Source organism: Pseudonaja textilis, chromosome 3, assembly GCF_049901715.1.
Source record: "Pseudonaja textilis isolate UNSWEBS1 chromosome 3, rPseTex1.2, whole genome shotgun sequence".
Lineage (NCBI taxonomy): Eukaryota > Metazoa > Chordata > Lepidosauria > Squamata > Elapidae > Pseudonaja > Pseudonaja textilis.
In genome coordinates, this window is record NC_141992.1 from 125864916 (window position 1) to 125886909 (window position 21994).

Sequence of the window (21994 nt, forward strand, 5' to 3'; positions counted from 1 at the left end):
TGTCTGGCATAACTAAACACTGAAGGTGCACAGAACACTGTAAGCTTCCCACCAAAGTGGTTCCTGTTTTTCTACTTGCATTTTTACATGCTTTCGAACTGCTAGGTTGTAGAATCTGGGACAAGTAACTCACTCAGTTATGTGGTACTAGAGATTCAAACGGCCAAACTGTCAACTTTCTTGATCCACAAGCTCAGCATCTTAGCCATTGAGCCACCGCTTCCCCATACTACAATGATAGAGAAATTTTAATTCTACTGCACTAATATATACATATGCTTCAGAAAATTAGCCAGCTAATTTCTCTGTCCATTAGCTATGTCCTGTGTTTTCTGAAAAAAATAATATTAAATAAGGATAAAAGTTACAGAGGGCAGGGAGATTGCTGTCCTGCATGCAGAACACTCTCGTTTGCTATTCCTGACAGTTTTTTGCAACTCAGGTATTTCCTAATAGAACAATTAATCAGTGGAGCAACTTGCCTTCAGAAGTTGTGGGTGCTCCTACACTGGAAATTTTTAGAAAAGATTAGACAACAATTTGTCTGAAATGGGATAGGATTTCCTGTTTGAGCAGGAGGTTGGAGTGGGAGTTTTTAAAGATCCCTTCCAACTCCATTATTCTGTTATTCCTAGGGCAAAAATGAATCAAATCCAGCCTACAAATAAATAGCATGTGTAATCACTATGAGTTGTTCAAGACAGTATGATGCCATTTCTATGTTATTTTCATGAACAATATTCCGCAGAACCACACAAATAAAGGAGAACATAAAGGACATCTGTTGATCCATAGTCCTGTCAGTCAATTAATGCGGCTTTGCTCCGCATTAGGAGGGCTTCTCATTGAGTCCAATGCATCAAGAAAGAGACCAAGCCGGTTCAGTCTTGGATGAGCAGCCCTGAACACGCGCTCAGGGAAGCTCTTTTATTGAACACACATTGTTAAACGTCACAAAAGAGAAAGTTCAGTCTACTTTACATGTTAAAAGAGTGGGGGGGTCTCAGTGGATACATTGTAGTGCCCAATCACAGTGCTTAAGGGATACAAAGTAACCAATCCGCGCCTGCAGTCCAGCCAGTAGCCCAAGGTGGGCAGCATCCTTTTGTTCCTGATACCTGCTTTCAGCCTACGTGAGGTCTTGCAGGTATCGAAACTCCTTTGCCTACGTGAGGCTTGGCATATATCAAAACTCCTTTGCCTACGTGAGGCTTTGGCATATGCCCAGGCTGTTAGATGTGGATTCGCTGCTGCATCTCCTCTGTTTTAGTTTTATGCAGAGGGATTTCTTCTGGTTCTTCGCTATAGCCCATACAGAAGCCCGTGCACATGTTCTCATCGGGGTCCTCTGAGGGTATAGCTTTGTACAGAGATTCTTTTTCCCAGAGGGCATTGACCTGTGCAATGGCGCGTTTTTCTGCTAGCAGTGACAGACTATTGGAGATGGTGCGAACAAAGATTGGTAATAATTGTCCAGATAAGGGGGTCGGGGGCAGTTCTGGCTGTTATGTTTCCTATAGAAGACATGTTGTTGAACAGTGATGGCGAGGCTTCTAAGGCTTGCCATGGCCGCTGTTCTCCTGTGGTGGTTCCCCCACAGACAAAGCAATTGGTTATTGCAAGTTGTTTTGCAATTTTTTCTGCCATGTCCATGAATAGGTTTTTTGCTATTATGCTGGTATCAGGGGCTTTATCTAACTTTCTTAAATTATTATACACTGACCAGCCTAATGATGTTTCCTTACCCTCATATATCACTTCTGTTTTTATAGTAATGTAGGTGTTTGGGTCTGCTCCTATGCCATCGATCCCTATACCATAGGTATCCATGGCGGGGTGTTGTCTGGAGATAGTGATCTCTACCTTGTTGTCCTTGGTAGACCCTGATACTCATTTAAAATGTGACAGATGATTGCAGCCTGAGTACCCTCCCCCAGTGTAATCACAGACACAAGACCAACCCGAGCATTCAATGGAGCCCCTGCAAGGGATCCAATGATTAGGGTTTCCTACGGCCCAATTGATGGGCGTGGGACACAAATACTTATGATCATGAGCATATTTGGTTTTCCAATCATCTGACCCACAAGGATATCCCCCTGGTTTGGAACAAGCAATGCAAACATCAAAAGTTAAGACAATTGGGTCAGTACCATCCTTAAGCACAGTGGTGTGATTTAGGTAGTAAAGTTTTCCCTCCCCTTCAGGTTCGGCTCTGCCAGAGGCTTTTGGAAGTCCGGCCCACAAAGTAACATTGAGGCGAACAGCCGTCTTGGGGTCATAGCAAATAGTTTTTGAGTTCATTTTGCATAACTGATACATAGTCCCGTTATTCTGGCAAGTTTTCCCAGTAGAAAGGCATCTCTGTGGTTGCTGGGTATGGTAAATGAGAGTCAGTCGAGTGAAGCCTGCTTGTGTGGTTTTGGTCAAGCAGGGGGTGCAGTCATCTGGTTTGGTGGGTTTTTGTGATCTTTTAATCCTATGCAGCAAAGGGGGGGTTCTGAATATGAGTGTCAGGCTGATTCACAAATTGTCTGTGATGATGATGAGGTGAGCGAGGTCTGAGGATTGTCCAGGAGCTGTAGGTGTTGTGCGTAGAATCATGGAGGTGCGACCTGAACAATAGTAGGTGGTTGCAGTAGGATGGGATATGAGGAGTGTAGCTCAAGGGGGTTGTTCAAAGGTGTTGACCCGGAAAGAGGCGTTGCTGGAGATGTAGGACCATGGCTGAGGAAGCGTTGACCATCTGAGATAAGGGGGAAAAATGTCCCAGGATGCAGTGCAGGTCAGCAGGAGGGGGGTGTCTGGCGTGAAGTATGTTACTCTGGATGAAATGGAAACTTTGGAGGCGTGTGCAGCAAGGAGGAAGAGGAGGAGGAGGAGGGTCAGCGAAGCAGCAGGGCAGATCATGTTGATATGTCTGCAGCTGGTGGTTTTGCTACCTTGGGGTGGTATGGTCTGACGTGCCGTCCAGGAACCCACAGGACACGATCTGGAAGCTGGATAGCTGCGTAGCTGCGACCCCAGGTGAGGAGATCAGCAGGACCCTTCCAAGCAGGGTCTGACAGTTGGCGGTAGTATACCTGTGGTTTGGGAGAATCAGGAGGGGAGGAAAAGTGTTGCTCCGCTGCTGTCGTAGCAGGAGTGCCAGAGAGATTGAGGAAATTAAGCGTATAAAGGCAAAGATTAAGGGTGTTTTGCATCGCCGGGAGGCCAAGGGGTTTTTTCCCTTTGGTCAGATGTCGTTCTAGCGCTGTCTTTAAAGTTAAATTGGCTCTCTCTGCCAGGGCTTGTCCCTGGCTGTTGTAAGGGATCCCAAATTTGTGGGTGACCTGCCACTTAGAGCAAAATTCTGACATAGCCGCACTAGTGTATGCAGGACCATTGTCTGTTTTTATTTCGTTTGGGCATCCCAACGATGCAAAGGTGCGAATGCAGTGGTTAATGACATGTTTAGAGGCTTCTCCTCTCTGCGGGGTTGCCATTATGAACCCTGAATAAGTATCAGTTGTGACATGCAGGTACTTCCAGGGGGCAAATGGAGAAAACTGAGTAACGTCCATTTGCCATATTTCACAGGCTTTCAACCCGCGGGGATTTACTCCTAAGGGGATGGAATTGGCTTGCTGACTGCAGGTGGGGCATTGCTGTCTGATGGCTGAGGCTTCTGCCATGGTAAGGTTAAAATGTTTCATGAGGGCTTTGGCATTTTGATGAAAGTAAGAATGGCTTTCCCGGAAATAAAGGGTCCTTCGGGAGTGGCAGGACAGGGAGAACGGAGGTGAAGAAGTCTGGTGCAGGCTTCGAACACCTTTTCTGGCGTCAGGAGCGATCCCATAGGGATACACGAACCCCGGAGAGGTTCGTGTCAATGTGGAGATCCTCGAGCTGCAGAGGGGGGAAGGCAACTCCCCGACAGTGAAGAGGGAAGCTCCCGAGCCCGGCGCTAAAGAGTAAGCTGTCATTTTATGGCGGCTTCCAATCCGGTCTGCCACTTGAGTGAATAAGCAAAGCAGTGACAGCCTGCGAGATCGAGTAACAGGAACAGAGAAACGGTTTATATCTTGGATTCTTTGAAGTCTGAAGGGAGCAGAATGACAGAAGAATGATAGCATAAATTCTTCTCTCCTGGTTGTGATAAGCACCTCTCGGAAGTCGGGCGGAGAGCGGCCAGAAAAGCAGTTGGGAAAATGGAAAGATTATAATGGAGAGCGGAAAAGATTAAGCACAAAAGGAAAACACAGTTTTACCCTGTGAAGGGGAAGCTCTGGGGAAAGAGAGAGATTGCTAAAACCTGGAGATCGGAGGTCCGGAACTGGTGAGGGGCTTTATTTGACTCTTGGACCTTTCTTTTTGACTCTATTTGAGAAGAGGGAGGCGATGGAGGTGAAAGAATATTGACATTGATTGAGTCTTATGAATCCTCAGATCTGAGCACAACATGACTATTACATCTACTTAATATTGGGGAGAAGACAAATTGAGCATTATATTGGACTTTGGAAGATTTGTATGTGGATTTAAAAGTTGGAAAGCAAAGAAAGAAGAAGCAGCAAGAGGAAGAAGGCAGAGGAGAACAGAAGGCTGGGAAAGACGGTTTTGGGACTGCAGATTAGTCAGCACATTTCACCATTTGCTGATTGGAAGGCTGAAAAGAAACCTCTAGCTGGAAGATGGACCTTTAGCTCACCCAATTTGCTTTCTTTATTACGTGGTACTACTTAAGTTTACTAAGTTGGCACTATTTTCTCTTTAAGATGACTTCCTTGCTGTTTGTTTGTTGATTTTCTGAAGCTGTGGTAATCTCTCTTCTACCTCTTCTCTTATTATCTTGCCCCCTGCCTCCCTATTGTATCTCCTAAATACTTTACATAATTCTACTTACTTGGGGAAGAGGAGGATACACTATTATCAAAGAGTTAAGAGTTTACTGTTGTAAGTATTAATAGCAAAAAGGGATAAACTTTGTTGATATAATTTATTTATAAATTATTTAGACTACTTATGACATTTAAGATTAATCCCTTAAAGTGTTAATTGATGTACTATTGCTGACCAATTTTCTTATTACATAGACTAGAATATTGTTGCAGATATCTATTTATGATATAGGGGAAAAGACTGTGGAGTGAGATATTAAATTGAAATACGTGAATAGTCTTTCAAGTATAGGACCCAAATACTGAATGGTGATTTGGGATAATATATTTAAAATTGTGCATCAACAAAAACAAATACTTAGAGAGATGACATCCACAACAACTATGGCCTTAAAAACAGGAAAGAAGGCTATCCCGACCCTATCGACTACGTTGACAGCCACCCCACCAACATCTCAAAAACTATCGAGGAGTCTTTAATAGGGGAAAAGCAGCCTAATGTCCCCAATATTAATATACAAACTTCCATATTAGCCTTGCAGGAAGCTATATCTAAAATGCAAGAAATGATGATTAAAAATCACAAGGAAACTAGAGCAGATATAAGCGAATTGAAAGATGAGATGGGGAAACTGAAGGCTGAAATGAAAGCGGATATATCGAAGGTGGAGGATAAGATAGGGTCTCTACAGCAGGCCATGGAGAGAAATGAAGTGAAAATAAAAGATATAGAGAGTATGATTGAGGAATTTAAAAATGTACTTAGAGAAACGGAAGACTCTCTGGTCCACCTCGAGATGGACAAAGCAATGGCGTATTTAAGATTCCAGAATGTGGCGGAAGCAAAAAATGAAGAATTGGAACATTTGATGGCAGAAATATTGGCTGAATGGCTAGGAAAGGAAAAAGATAATCTAATTAAAGAGTTTGATGAGGTATATAGGGTTAGCACAAGCTACGCCAGGCGTAACAACTGTCCAAGAGAAATTCATATCCGCTTCTCTAGGAGATGTCTGAGGGATTTAATTTTGAAAATGTCTAGAGAGGAAACAATATCATATAAAGGCAGAGAAATTAGGATTTTAAAACAAATTCCAAAGAGAGTGAGGATGATAAGACAAGATTATAAATTTTTAGCTAATGATTTAAATAAAAAAGGAATCCATTTCAAATGGTTAATCCCGGAAGGGATGTTAATTACGTGGAAAGAGAGGAAAATCAAAATAGAATCGATAGAACAGGCCCAAGTTTTTCATCAACAGCTCACAGATAAGAATAGTCAACCCACCAAAGAAGAACCTAAAACAAGACCACAGGAGGTCCGATATCATCACAGAACCCAAAAGGAACGACTTTCTCCAATTTCAGGAAGTGATAATCCACAACATGGGAGAGAAGAGCAAATCCCACAACAACAACAAGAGAACCGAATCATTACTAGGCAAAAAACTAAGCAGAAGTAGATAAATGGTGGAGGGGAAGAAGTTGCTCTCCATCAATATAAATGGATTAAATTCATTATCAAAAAGAAAAAGGATATTCTCAAAACTTATTCAACATAACGCAGATATAATATGTCTTCAAGAGACACATATTTCAAAAAATGACGAAAGACACCTAATTTGTCCAAAATTAGGTAAACTTTTTACAGCACCGGCCGACAAACACAAGAAAAAAGGAATTGCAATTTACATAAAACAAGATGTAAAGGCAGAATTAACCTGGTCAGATCCCGAAGGAAGAACTCTGGTTATACAAGTTTGGATAAACCACATCACATTTTTACTTGTAGCAATCTATGCCCCAAATGATGACCAGGGGAAATTTTTAAACACCTTCACCAAAAATAGTAGGCTTTGAAAAAGAAACATTTGCTTGATTGGCGATTTTAACTCCATTGCAGACTACCAGAAAGACCATAGTAATATGGGGAAAAACAAGAAGGGGAAAAGGGAACTTTCATGCATGTAAAGAAATGTTGAAAGAGCTAAATTTAAAAGATCTATGGAGGGAACGGAATCTTGAAGGAAAACAATTTACATACTATTCTAACCCACATAAGACTTGGACCAGAATAGATATGGCTTGGATGGATTTGGACTTGGCTAATGAAATAAAAGAAATCAAAATCCTACCGAATGAATGGGCTGACCATAACCCAATACAGCTAATTTGGAGAGATAGGAGACGAATAAAAAAAAGATGGACACTAAACAACCAAATTGTAAACGAAGAAGAGTATATTAATAAACTGAAAGAGGAGCTAAACTATTTTCTAAAAGATAATAATAATGAAACAACTTCAAAACAGAACATTTGGGATACTATGAAAGCAATTATAAGAGGCACAACAATTTCCTATAATGCTATGAGAAACAAGAGAATTTATGCCCGACAAAACGTGTTACAACAACAAATCCAAGACTTAGAAATACAATTACAAAAAACCCCTAAGATCCAAGGACTACAAAATTAATACTAGCCAAACATAAGTTGAATTTAATTGAACAAGATAAAATAGAAGTTAGCTTGAGAAGGTCCAAACAAAATTATTTTGAACACGCCAATAAACCAGGAAGATGGCTATCTTATAAGCTTAAAAAGAAAAAGAAAAGAGATTGATACACCAATTAATACACGAGAAAGGCATCCCACAACATGAGATTGAGAAGAAAAAGGATATTATATTAAACTATTTTCAAAGATTATATAAAAAAGAAGAAATCAATGAGGATAAAATAAGAACTTATCTGGAGAATACGAATGATAAAACAATAGGGGAAGGAGACAAAGAATTACTAAATAAGGATATTACATGGTCTGAGTTAAAATCCGCAATGGAAAATCAATGTAATAATAAACCCCTGGTCCAGATGGGATTCCAGTAGAATTGTATAAAGCCACAATAGATTTAGTAGGGCCTCTGATGCTGGAAGTGTTTAACGGAGTACTTTTGGCTGCCAAAATGCCAGACTCATGGAGGGGGGCGTTGATTGCGTTAATTCCGAAGGAGGATGTAGATGCCAGATATATCAACAATTATAGACCAATCTCACTTTTAAACGCCGATTATAAATTATTTACCTCAATTATAGCGAATAGAGTAAAACAAGTTTTAAATTTATACATTCATGAAGACCAAAATGGTTTCCTTCCATTCCGCCAAATTAAAAACAATTTAAGAACCGTTATTGACGTTTTAGAATATTATGAAGCTCATCCAGAGAAACAATTTACACTCATGTTTTTAGATGCGGAGAAAGCATTCGATAACTTACATTGGCACTTTTTAATACAAAAAATCTATAACATGAATCTGGGCACTAAATTTGAGAATATTATCACAACAATTTACAATACCCAACAAGCCAATATACTAATTAATGGTGAACAAACAGGCCCACTAAGCATTGAAAAGGGCGTTAGACAGGGTTGCCCTCTCTCACCCCTCTTATTTATATTTGCTTTAGAATCATTGTTAACGTGGATAAGACAAAACTCTGAAATCCAAGGAGTTAGGGTCAAAGCAGAGGAATATAAATTACAGGCGTTTGCAGACGATATGGTTTTCTTCCTAGAGGATCCCATGGAAAAAGGACATAATCTAATAAAAGAACTAGAACAATATGGCTCAGTAGCAGGATTAAAGATTAACAGAAATAAGACAAAATTACTGACTAAAAATCTAACAGAGAACCAGAGGAAAGAATTAGAAAAAACCATGGGGATACAGGCAACAAAAAAGGTCAAATATTTAGGCATATGGTTAACACCACATAGTAAATCGCTCAAAGAGAATAATTATGATAAACTGTTACAGCAAATTAAGAAAGATCTAGAATCTTGGAATAAGTTGCAGCTTTCTCTACTGGGCAGGATTGCCACGATCAAAATGAACATCTTACCAAAACTCCTTTACTTATTCCAGACAATCCCAATAAAATTACCAAAATTTTTTTTTGATGATATAAATAAGGTAACTCTTAAATTTATTTGGCAAGGGAAAAAAGCTAGAAACAGTATTAAGGCCTTACAAGATGCAAAAAGTAGAGGTGGGCTAGCGCTCCCAAACTGGGAATTATATTATTGGGCAGCCAACTTATTATGGTTAAAAGACTGGGTCAATTTACGGAACAAAAGAACTCTAGTCAGACTGTCATAAAGGATATCTGTCTGTTTTTAACGTATTTTCTTTTTTCTTCCGTCTCTTTGTTTTTTTTTCTTTCTTTTATACTTCTTTTTCTCCTTTTTAGGGTCGCAAGACCGAGCGTTTTTTTTTTCTTTTTCTCCTCTTTCCCTTCTTTCTTTCTTCTTTTTCTCTCTGTTGTAATGTTGTAATATGTAATATGTAATGTTGTTATGTTTTTTTTTAATTGTAAATTCAATAAAATTTATTTAAAAAAAAAAGAAAGTAAGAATGGCTTTCCCAGGGAGTTAGGGTGTGCGTGGTCATAATACCTGCAGCCGCTTGATCAGCCACGTCATTGCCTTCCTGGAGAATTCCTGGGAAAGGCTGGTGGCTGCGAATGTGGGCTACAAAGAGAGGGTGTTGTCGTTGCGCAACAAGCTGTTGCAGTGTAACAAAAAGAGAGAGAAGGTTCTTGTCAATAGCGGGAGAGAGGTAAGAGTCGTGGATGGTAGAGACTATTTGGGTAACATACAGGCTGTCCAAGATCAAGTTGAGGGGTTTGCTGAAATTTTGGAGGACTAGTATGGTTGCAGCAAGCTCAGCCCTTTGTGGTGAAGTCTGCACAGGGGTGGTTTTGGTGTGCCATGCTCCATTCTTTTGCCAAGCGCATGCCCCTCGTTCCCTGCTGCCATCAGCAAATATAGTCAGGGCACTGACCAAAGGTTGTTTGCTGATGGGAGAGAAGGAGATGGGTATGGTTCGAATGATCTGAAAACATGGGTCAGCAGGTGGGTGGCAGGAGACTAGCCCAGGCCAGTCGGATAAGGCCAACTGAAGCTCCTGGGAGTTTTGGAATAGAGGTTCCCAAATTTGCAGCGAGAAGGGGATAAAAAGTGTGGAGACATCTATCCCCATGAGTGCTTTTGTGCGGCTCCTGCCCTTTACGATTAATTGAGCCAATTGAGCTGGTTTGTAAGTGATGGAGCGTCGGGGCGTGTGGGAGAGATGGATCCACTCTAAGATGTGGAGCTTTTGGTCCTTTTGGGTCACTGCCGCGGTCATGAGCCTTGGGGTGGCTAGAATGACCATATCTAGAGGAGTATTGGCAGTGGCCCTATCCACCCATATTCTACGTATGTTCTCTTCTATATGGGTCAGCGCTTGAAGCTGAGGTTGCTGCAAGGATATTTTGTCAGCGGGCCCTTTTCCCCAAGTAAGGGCTTCGAACAGCGGAGAAAGAGTGTCAGTGGTTAGTCACAGGAAAGGTCGGGCCCAATTAATGGTGCCCAGATATTGTTGAAGCTGAACCAGGGTAGGTTGAGGAGGCAGAGAGAGTGAGGGGAGTGAAGGATAGGCAGTAGTTGAGAGCATTTTATAGCCTAGATATGCATAGGGAGTCAGCACTTGTACCTTTTCAGGCGCTATGTGCAAGCTTCCCTTTGCGAGTATGGCTTTCAGGAAAGAGAACGAAGCAAACACTGTACCTGGGGGTCCAGGAGCAGCAACAAGGATGTCATCCATGTAATGATACACCAGAAATTGTGGATAGGCAGAACGATAGGGTAACAGGACCTTATTTACATAGTGCTGACACATGGTGGGGCTGTTGAGCATGCCCTGGGGTAGGACTTTCCATTGAAAGCGAGAGGAGAGAGAGGAGTTATTCAAGCGAGGCTGAGTAAAGGCGAACAAGGCGCGGTCAAGTTCATGCAGTGGGATAGAAAAAAAACAATCCTTTAGGTCAACAACCATGAGATCAAATTTTTCAGGGATGATATTGGGATTTGGCAGACCACATTGTAATACCCCCATTGGTTTTATAATCATGTTCAAGGCCCTCAAATCCTGTAAGAGCCTTCATTTCCCTGGTTTTTTCTTTACAACAAAAATGGGTTTGTTGTATGGGCTGACAGATGGTTCAACATGCCCTTTGACAATTTGGTCCTGGACAAGTGATTGCGAGGCTTCTAATTTGTCTATAGTGAGGGGCCACTGATCCACCCAAACAGGCTCTGTGGTTTTTAGTTGCAGCCGCAGTGGGGTTTCAGTGGAGGATGCCATTAGTCTATGATGAGTTTTGCATTAAGTTGAGACATGAGATCACGGCCCCACAGGTTAGTGTGTAGTGGAAGCACCAAGGATTGGAGGTAGGCAGTGCGAGAGACTTCAGATGAACTCACCGGTAGCCAGTGTTTGCTACGGTGGGCGTGCTGAGCTCCTCCACTCCCCAAACGGCCGGGGCAGTTTCCAGGGGCCAATCGTCTGGCCACTCAGCCGTTCGGATGACGTCAGCTCCACTAACGTCAGCTCCAGTATCTAAGAGACCCGAAAAGACCTTATCATTGATTGTGAATTGTAATACAGGCCTGGCTCGTTCCATAGATTGATGGACAGCGAATGCCCAGGCATCTTCAGTTTTAACAGGTACTGGAACAGGGATAAATTATGAGGGGCGTCATGGCAGGAGGGATGGTTTTCAGACATGTGGGGAGAAAGTACACAGTGCCTGGGATGTCAATTTCCATATCTTCAGAAGCAACTAATTGGAAAGATATGGTGTCAGCCTTTGGAGTGGGGCTGGCTGACTGCCCCCCCTCTAGTTTCCCTGCGGTTGGGGGGGTGCTGCTGCGACACTGGTTTGCCCAGTGGTACCCTTTTTTGCACCTTGGGCAAATTGTTTTTGGCTTGTTGTTGTTTTGTGGATTGTCCCTAGCCCTACATTGTGCTTTGAAGTGGCCTGGTTTCCCACAATTGAAGCAATTCCCAGCCGGCCTGTTTTGAGAATTTGCTTGCTGAAGGGCCATTGCCAGGTGTTCCATATTTTAGGAAACAGTCCCCACGATTCTGCAAGCCTTGTGCACATGTCTGTGTTGTATGTGGTGCCATAATGGTTTTAATTTCTTTGTTTGGAGGCAAACCAAAAAAATGTTGCAATTAGTTTCTATTCCTTTCATTGTGCAGGTTATAACTATGTTTTTACCAAGCTACAATCTGAGTTGTTAGGCATCTGGGGGGAAAGGAAGATCAATAACTTGTCACAGCAAGATATATTTTACTGTCTTGCAGGGAGCTCTTATGAGGTCTTTTGGAAGGGGAGAGGGAATCCCAATTCTCAGCTTGTCATTATGCAATTGAGCTGCCTGCTATTAAGCAAGTTAAACAACTTTCCCCCCCCAGTAATTTAATCCTCAGATCATTAAGCACAAATGTCACATTGTAGATGCACTTTAATGTTTAAAGGATAAAAAAATATGACACAAGAAGGGAAGGAAAACAGAATATGAAATGTGTTCTTAGATTTGGTTAGTTTAAATCAACTGATTTGTATTTTGCTTCTTCACATGAACACAATTTAACATTTGAATTTGCAAGAGTGTTGCAACAGACAGCTATGGAAAACAGCACAGAGCTATAAAAATCTCTGCACTTTCTCATAATCCTCTACAATTCTTCACCTTTAACTTCTCACTGAGCAACATCCTGATGCATCTCTTGCTGACTGAACAGAATTGTCTTTATTACTAATAGCTTCAGCAGCGTAATAACCCCCGCATCCCTATAATTTACTTAGCACAAGTAGCAATTAATTGTTCATTTCCACAATTGGCAATTTACATTCATACTGTCTGACCTTCTAAGATTAACAGAGCATTCTGTTTAGGGCACTTTCTTAAAATGGATAATAAACTTTCTTTTTATTTTTTAAGGAAAAAATAAAAAAAAATCAGCTTGCTGATTCTGTTATCTGTGAATTTTTATATTTGTTGTTTGTGTTATGTTGATTCAAATTGTTTTTAGACATTCTTCAATTTTATTGGCTATTGAAAATAAGACTAAGGATATGCAGATTTTGAAGATACTTGGAAATAATAGGATCCTGGTGGACTTGTGATAAAGAAAGAAACATTGGGGCTAGATTCGTATTTTAATGCAGAATATTCTTAAAATGAATATAAAATGCAATGTAAATGGTGACTTTTCTTTTAGAACATCTAGATAAGGAGCTTGCAAAAAACCAACTTTGTTATTGTATATGCTGAGTGCAGCAAGAAATCTTTGTGTACAAAAATGGAAATATATATTAATCCCCACAATGGTAGAATGGATGAAAAAACCGATGGAGCTTGAGAATGCCCAAATTAACTGCTTCAATTCAAGAAAAAAATACATCCAATTTTGTTTCTACTTGGAAACCACTTCTAGATTTTGTCCTCCAGACAGAAAGTTTGACTTTGGGATTTGCTGACTAGATAAGACTGTTGTTATGGAAATGGCTACTGTGTTACATATGTACAAATAAAAAAGTTGTGCTTTTCTATTTTTATTCTGCTGTGCTGAAAAAAGATGGAAGTTTTTTTTTTTTCTCCCTATCTCATACTTTTCTTTCCCTTTTTTCCCATCCTTGTTTCCCTTTGGAAATTTGGAAATAATAGAGCCAATCCCATATAGTTATGGAATGGTATATTGAGAAATTCACCTGTGTTTATTTTTGCCACCTTATTCTAGGTATATACCTAGGCATCGCATGTCCTTTATTAGTTCTAGAAATCCTACATTCTTCTCTCATAATCTGGGGTTTTGAGCTCTTAATTTCTACTTTGATGCCTTATTGCCTTCTGTAGAATTCTGGAAATGTTTGGTATTTTATTTATTGTCACACGTGTAGAGCAAACTTTGAAAGCCAGTCAGCCTGAAGCATCCTACGTCCCACGTAATATGTTTAATAAATACAAATCAACGGAAGTTGAAACATTGGCAAATATTTAACAAAATTCACTGGGATTCATTAAGTCACTATCTTAACGCTACCAGCACAATTTGAGAAATCAGACTGACTGGATTATGTTGTTCATCTCACTGACCCATTCTAGCTGACTGATAATTGAATTATTTTGTGTAATATATTAGGAAAGTGAACTTTCTCATCCTTGAGAGCCTTTTGTAGATTTTTTTTAGAAAATGCATAATAATTGATATGCTAGAAAGTTCATATTCAGCTTCTTCTAAAATATGGCCAAAATTCAGACTAGAGGTATAATACCATATACAATAATACCAACATTAGATGAGAATATATTAGCATTTCTTAACTGTTATTCCTTTAGTCTTTTAGCACAAGTTTGGGCATGCATATTTTAATTATCATGATTTCTGTTAATTCATACCATTCCTAGTTTCTTTCAGTTCAAGGGTCATAAGATTAACATAAAGAGAGTCAGTTTGGTCCAATGGTTAAGGTACCAGATTAGAAGACCCTGACTTCAAGACTTCCCTTAGACATAAAAGCTTGCTAGGTGACTTTGAGCCATACACTTTCTTCATACCCAAATCATCTCATAGGGTTATTGTTATGGGGAAAGTAAGAGAAGGAAGCTCTGTTGGATATATTCATTGCCTTGGGTTTTTTGTAAAAACAATAAAGATGGGATGCAAACCAACCAACCATCCAACCATCCAACCAACTATCCAACCATCCAACCAACTATCCAACCATCCAACCATCCAACCATCCAACCATCCAACCAACCAACCAACCATCTTTTGTTGCTCAGTGATATATAGTTATCTGAGTTTTGATACGATCAGTCTGAGATAACTATATCTGAAGGGCTCCAGACCTATTTTGTGGCTATCTAAGATTGTGAATGGTCCAATCAAAATCAAGGATGCACTCTTGTGAATTGTAAAGAAAAATGAAAATAGGCAAGAAACTTTTGATTTCTTCATCATAGTCTTTGCCTTACTTGGAAATAAAGTTTGTACCATTTTCTTACTGAAGGTTTTTTATAATATATATTGATTCACATGCCCAGTCACACTTAGTGACTAAAAAAAAGTGTTTGGAAGGAAAATGAAAAATATATGATTCATAAAATGAACCATATCAAACCAGGGAATTCTGCTCTGTCTATATGAAATCCGTCTTGATTGCAGCACTCTGGACTAAGTTAGAAGCTTTTATAGAATGTTTTTAAAAAGACACAATTGCTTTGAGAAATCAATTTAATAAAGTTGATATGATTTTTAAATCAATGGTGACCTTTCCTCAAGCTCAGATGGGAGCTATTGTGAATAGCAAAGATGTACTGCTTGTGTGTTGTCCCAAAACCTCTACATTATGTTTGTGGTGTGCCTAAGCCCACTGTGCGGCATTTAGTTTCAAGGATAAAGTTGAGATGGAGGAACTTAAAATTAAAGTTGATACTTCTAAGTTGAAAGCTGAAGGATAAATCAGTGAATTATTAGAATAATCGGAATCTGTGTTTAATTTCCTTTATTTCTGGTTAAATGGGGAAGTATTGTTTAATGATAGTTCAAATTTACAGTAGCCTTGGAAAATATTATTCATGATTGTCTTCAAAGTTATGACAGTTGCACCATCCCTGTGCTTACATGATTACAATTTAGACACTTGGCATCTGTCTCTAATTTATGAATGTGTCCTGCAGTCATGTGCTCATAATTTGTGACTTTTCTAGATGTTTTCCAACAAACAATCAGTTTGGGAAACTGGATTTGCTTTGCAACAGCTGACTTCCTTAAAACTATAGCAAAAATATTCAAAATATGTTAAAACTCATTTAAACTCCTAATCACTTATCATTTAAATTCCAATCCCACTTATGGTTATAAATTGGGGATTATCTCTATGTTTTCAATTATAAAAATTGCAAATGAGACTTGTCTGAAAACAACAATTTATAGTTCTGCTTACAAAATGAATATAAGGTAGGTTTATGCATTTGCTGCACATATAAGTAATATGAAGTTAAATGGGATAAATAGACAATGAGGAATACGCAGTAAGAATTTAATATTCACACACAATATTTTCTACCTGCTGCAGTGGCTTTAAAAGATCCTGGTGGGACATGCAGCCATATATAGGCCCTGCCTGGTTTCATGCAGTCCCCATGATATTATTTGTGATCAAATAGTAAAAGCAAAAGAACAATACTTAGGCAGTCAGCAGGAGAGGAAGATGGGAGGAGGGAGAGAGAGGGGAGGAAGAGGAAGAAGAAATAGTTTTAGCTGATGATGGAATCTGCTGCAAGCTTAATGGGGTACATGATAATGACATCTTTCAGTACTACCATACATATCTGTATCCCAATATTTGATATCATTGCAAAGGAAAAAACATGACTGCTAAAATGTTTCCAGTTTTCTTATGACTTTCAGTGTTTTGCATTAGAAAAATGAGAACTACCATCCTAATTTGGAGCATAGAAAGAAGACCAATAATGGTATAAAACAAACTGACTATCTGTCTGTACACCAATCTGTACACATATAATAACAGGTAATGAAAGAAGTATGTATGTATGTATGTATGTATGTATGTATGTATGTATGTGATGTTACTTTTTTTTACTCTTGTTGCTCAATGAGGCTGATTCATTGAAATCTCTCAAAACAAGTTGTTCATCATGGAGTGAATTATTAAACACCCATGATATGTCAATGGTTTTCTTAAAAAAGGAAAGAAATTAAAGGGGGGAAAACTATATAGTGTGAAGTCTTCAAAAGAAAATCAAAGTAGCTGGTGAATAGTTATACTGTAAAACCACTTCAGAAGATTTGTAATTAATTCCATCAAGAATTTCCAAAATGAAACTACTAGGAAGACGAAAAGCATTTTATTTGTTGAAATATATTGAATCGTATGAAATATGAAATATGGGTGTTTGCTTTCAAGCTGGGAAATGTTCTTCACCAGAAGACTAGCTCAAACTTTACTGTTTCTGTTTTAGAAGAGAGGGATGGAGAAAGAGAGAGAGAGAGAGAGAATATGTAAGGCATATGATTGAATACAGATACATGACAAAGCAACAGTATTTTGTGGGTTTTAAAAAGTCTTTACCAGCAGCATTTTTCAAATTTCAGTATTTCACTCACACCTCTCCTGAATTCATGCTTTTGACTGTTCAGTGTAATTTGACCCAAAGGGTCATTTGCCTTTTTTAAAAAATAAAGCTTTATTTGGGTTTTCACGCAAACAAAATACAAGTAAAACATCTTTTTTGAAAATAGCATGGTACCAGGTTGAACTTCTTTATAAAGACACAAAACTCAATTTCATGCTCCTTTTTGTGTTCTATTCCATATCTTATACTATTCTACATTTTCTATATAGTTTTTCCCCTCTTTTAATTTTCTCAATTTTATTTTGATTATCTCATCTCAATTCAAATCATTTTATTTATACTTTTGTCTGTTCTGTTTCAATCTCATATTATCTTTTCTCATTAAACAGACTTTCTCCTGTAGTTACTAATTGGAGTATGACACCTTTATATATTTTAATTACATCCATTCAACTCTTATATAAACTTCAATATATATACCAATATATACCTTCAATATAATACATAATACATAACTTCCAATCGAATTCTGCTTGGTACATTCTTATAATACACACTATATTCTTTTAAAAAAAAGGGATTATAAATATATGTAATTATAAACCCTCATTCCATTTCAGTCCAGTTCTATCATTAATAATCATTAAAATCTTAACATCTTTAACACTTCTTTTCAATTAAATATCATACTTCCTTAAAGACACATATAATCTCCATAATTATTTTTTCCCTTATTTCTCTTCACATATGTTTTGTAAATGATTAAATATTCATTTTGTTACATTTATTTATCGGCAAGCATTCCACTGAATTACGATAGCTATTTTATCAAACATTTTAATCATACATTGCTTCTTATTTTCTAAAATTATTTCTGTTTCTAATATAACAATAATATCTTATGTACCTTTGCAGAATCCCTTTTTCCATTAAATTTTCACCCATTATCTCTAAATAGGCCCTGTTTCTCTATATTTTGTTCCTGTCCTTTATAACTTCTTTTCCTTTCTTTCTTCCCTCTCATCTTCTCCCTCCCCCTTTTACCCCCTTGTCTCTCTACTTCTAATTCTCTCTTCTGCATTTCTCTCTTCTGTTGCTTTCTGATTTTATACTTATTTTTTACTCTATTTTGGGGGGGGAGTTGTTTTTCCCAATCTTAAACTTTCCATTCTCTTTCCCCACTCTCCTTTTTCTCGCCCATCTAAGATTCCTTGTTCATTAAAGATGGCTTCTTCTTTGTCACAATCTTCTTGTTCTGCAAGCATTTCATGTTGTTTCTCATAATTCCAAATCTCCATTTCTAAAAACTGAAATACGAAGCCAAAAGAACCTCTCCCTTCTTGTGCATCTTCTTTGTAGTTTTTAAGTTCCATTTTCAGTTCTTCTAAAAGTGGAGCCATTTTAAACAGTTTTAAACAACCACCCAATTGATTTTAGTCATTCAAATACAATAACCAAAAATCCAGAAATCATCAAGTAATCCAAATAGTCCCGAGTTATATCTTCTTGTTTCTTTTTCCACTTTCTCTTCCTGGGGTTTTTGTTGCGATATTTCAGTTGGAATGTATCTTTTGGAAGTCTTGTTGAGATTTTGCTGTAAGTTCTTTTTAATTCCAGGCAGTCTCCTCCCTTCCACATCCTGCCCTTTTATTCTTTTTCTCTCCTTTCCTGTTTTCAAAATTTTTTGATTATCCAGAAATCTTTTTTTTAAATAAATTTTATTGATTTTACAATTAAAACAAATCAACAACACATACATAAATGAAAGAGAGAAAAAGAAGAAAGGAAGAAGAAAATAGAAAGAAAAACATAGAAAACAATTAAAATTGTTTTAATTGATTATCCAGAAATCTTTATTATCCCTTTGACTTTTTATTTTCAGCATTAAATGCCTATTAATGTCAAAGTGGATTTTTTTTCAAGTTTCTTGAAAAAAGTCTCTTAGCTAAGTCTCTTAGCTGTCTTAGCTAAGTCTCTTAGCTGTCAGTATAGGAAAAGGAGAAAGAAAACCCAAATCTTTCCCCTTTTCTCTCTCCTTTGCAGCTTAAAAATCTTCTTAGGGAACAATGTTATTGTTTTTTTTTAATAGTTTAAATTCCAGGGTACCTTATTTGTTGCTTTTGCTGTTTGACCTGGTCAACCAAAACTTTCTCTTCTTATCTTCCTCCTGCACATTCTTTTCCAGTCAAGTTCTTCTTTGTGGTGGCCATTTCTGACCACCGCTACAACCGCCTTCGGGAAAGGGAGTAAAGGCCAGCTGGGGAGGAGGGATGTGGCTCTCCCCAACCCTGAAGGCAGTCTCCCCCCTCTTCACCACCTCTATAGGGTGGCTTAGCCCTGAAACCAGCTGACTCAGGATGCTCCAGTCGTGAACACAGATCGAAGCCTCACAAAGATGAGGTTTCGGTCTGTCACCGAAGAAGCTCAAACCGGAAGTCCGGGTCATTTGCCTTTTGATCTTAAATAAGAGCATCCTAATTTTCTTATTGATTTATTAGTCCTACAGCCTCACCTTTTCATCTTTCTAGAGTTTATGGGATAATTTTCATTCTCGCCTTAGTTTGAGAAAGTTATGCCATCTTTTTTTTCCCCATGTGGCCCTCAGCTTCAAACATCACAATATATTGGTTTACTAATTCAAAAGCAATCATTATGAACCCTTCTGTCATCACCCTCAACGTCTTTCCTTTTGTTTCATCACTATCTGCAAATCACTTATTTCAGTGGAATACTTTGAACACTCAGTCTAATTACTTGCATATCTTAGCATTTCCTGATCGCTTTTCTTTTAGTGTTCCTGATGGAATAGGTATCTCCTGAATACAGGCATATCAGGAACAATAAATATCCATTAAAAAAGGAAATTATAATTAGCAATGAATTAAGTTGATTTCCAGGACAGCACAACTGTCATTGTATTATGGATACTTTATGCTGAAGCAACATTTAAAAAGCAAGGTACCTTTTAATAAATGCAGTGCATAGGAAAACAAATTGCCACTCAAAGTAATGAACTTGAATAAATTCCAGCAATTAGTTGCACATGTTCTTAATTTGCACATATCCTTTGTTCCTAGGAAAATAACAACAATTATACAAATAAAGCAAATAAAATTGCTGTGTTTCTGTATGGGCGGGCAAATATTCTAGCAGAACAATCAGATTTGAATGAATGATTAGTTGAAAAAGATCTTTGTAACTGTATCTGCATATATTAATTTGCATTTCCATATCTGCTTTTATTCTTTTTTTTTTCATTTCCACTAGTTTTCTTTGAAGTTTCTTCTTTTTCAACTATTTGCAAAATCCTCACAACTTTTTTTTTATTTTTTGTTTTTAAAGACAAGATGCTGGTGATTGGAGCTGATAGCCCTACTCAAAAAGAAAATGTAAGAGCAAAATGTATTTCAAGCCCCTTTCTAAGATTTCAGAAATTGTGATTGTTATTCCAAGAGTCTGATCATTTTAAAAAGTTGTGATTCTACATTGCAATGAACAAGTTTTTTTTTTAATGTGTTTGCTTCTTGTTGTTTTTAAATGGCTGAGATTTCTCCCTCTATCTTGGACAAAGTCTTGAGTTGGAGGCAGCATAGTCTGCCACTACTCAGAATGTGTGTGGTTTTTCATGCGGTGAGGTGTGTTGTGGGTTACAAGACAACATTATTATTGATTACATGTCATCAAGTCACTGTTGACTGCTAGTGATCACATATATGTTCTCCATGACAATCTGTGTATTTCAAGTCTTACAACACTGCATTATTGTAACTGAATTCACACAGCTTGGTCTTCCTCTTCTTTTTCCTTCCATCTTCTCTATCATTACAGCCTACCACAGAAAGCTGGTTCTTTGAATGCTGTATGAATAAGATAGGATAGTTCGGTCCTATGTGTTTCAGGTGAGAGTTCTGGTTTGAGTTATTTAATAAACCAAGGGTTTGTTTTCTTGGTTGAAGATAACTACTAGCAAGATCAAAAACTTCCCTAATGAGGACAATGAGATGGAAAAGTAAACAACAAAAAACAATTCTAAATTTGTGAAAATAAAACAAACTCACCCACTTTTCACTTTCCAAAACATTCAACTTTTCACATATTGCAGTGGTTTTGCATCTCAGTAATATGTTCCATACAGCTGCCATCTACTGAAAACATCCCAATTAAAATAACTAAGTAACATGCATTGCTTTAAAAATCTATGGAAAGTCCCCAAGCTTCATTCAACTAATGAAGATTTAACATTTTGGTCCTCTGGTTTGCTTGAACCATTTTATCTACTCAGGTGTGTTTTCCTGCTTCTGCTAACATAAGCAAACATTCCACTGGCACAGCTCTTCTCTGGCAGACAGCTGCTAATTTTGGCTGTGCTATTTGACTTCTGCCTATTTGTCTGTAGCTGCTACTCAAAATGTAGTACATTTACCCATCCAAGGGAAGAGGAAGAGAAAAAGGGAGAGGGAAAGGAGAAAAGGGGAGAGGGAGATATGGAGTGGGGTAGAGAGGGAGAGAGAGACAGTTTATTGTTTGGACTTAATTACATATGTACATGCCTGTATATGCAGAAGCCTACTTGTATCTCTTTGGATTAACAAGGAACAGGCATGGAAAATGGAATCCTAAAAAGTGAGAATAGTTGCCATATCCCAAAGCTACTTTTTCAAGAAGCAACTGGACTTTCTATTTTTTCTTTTCTTTAGTTTTTCTCTTGTCATCCAATAAGATGAGCTGAAGAAGCTTCTTGGAAGAGAAACAAAATGTCTTCAAAGAAAAAAACAGAAAGTCCAGTTGCCTCTTGGAAAAGCACATTCGGGACAGCCATGACCGGGATGACTGAATATCTCCATAGACAATAGCTGCCATATGATTCACTTTTTATAAATCTAGAGAGAATGGGAACCAAATACAACTCTCAGGAACTACCTCAAAAACCCATTCTTACACATTTTTCTGGCTGAACTGATTTGTAACAGAGGAGTCAATCTCTCAGGTAGTCAGACATCAATTCAGCTAACTGTGAAACTGTGGCAGACAGTAAAATATTTCCATTCAGACATCACACGGTCATTTCTTCTTGTACCAGTTAATACAAATATTTAGGATATGTACTAATATACTAA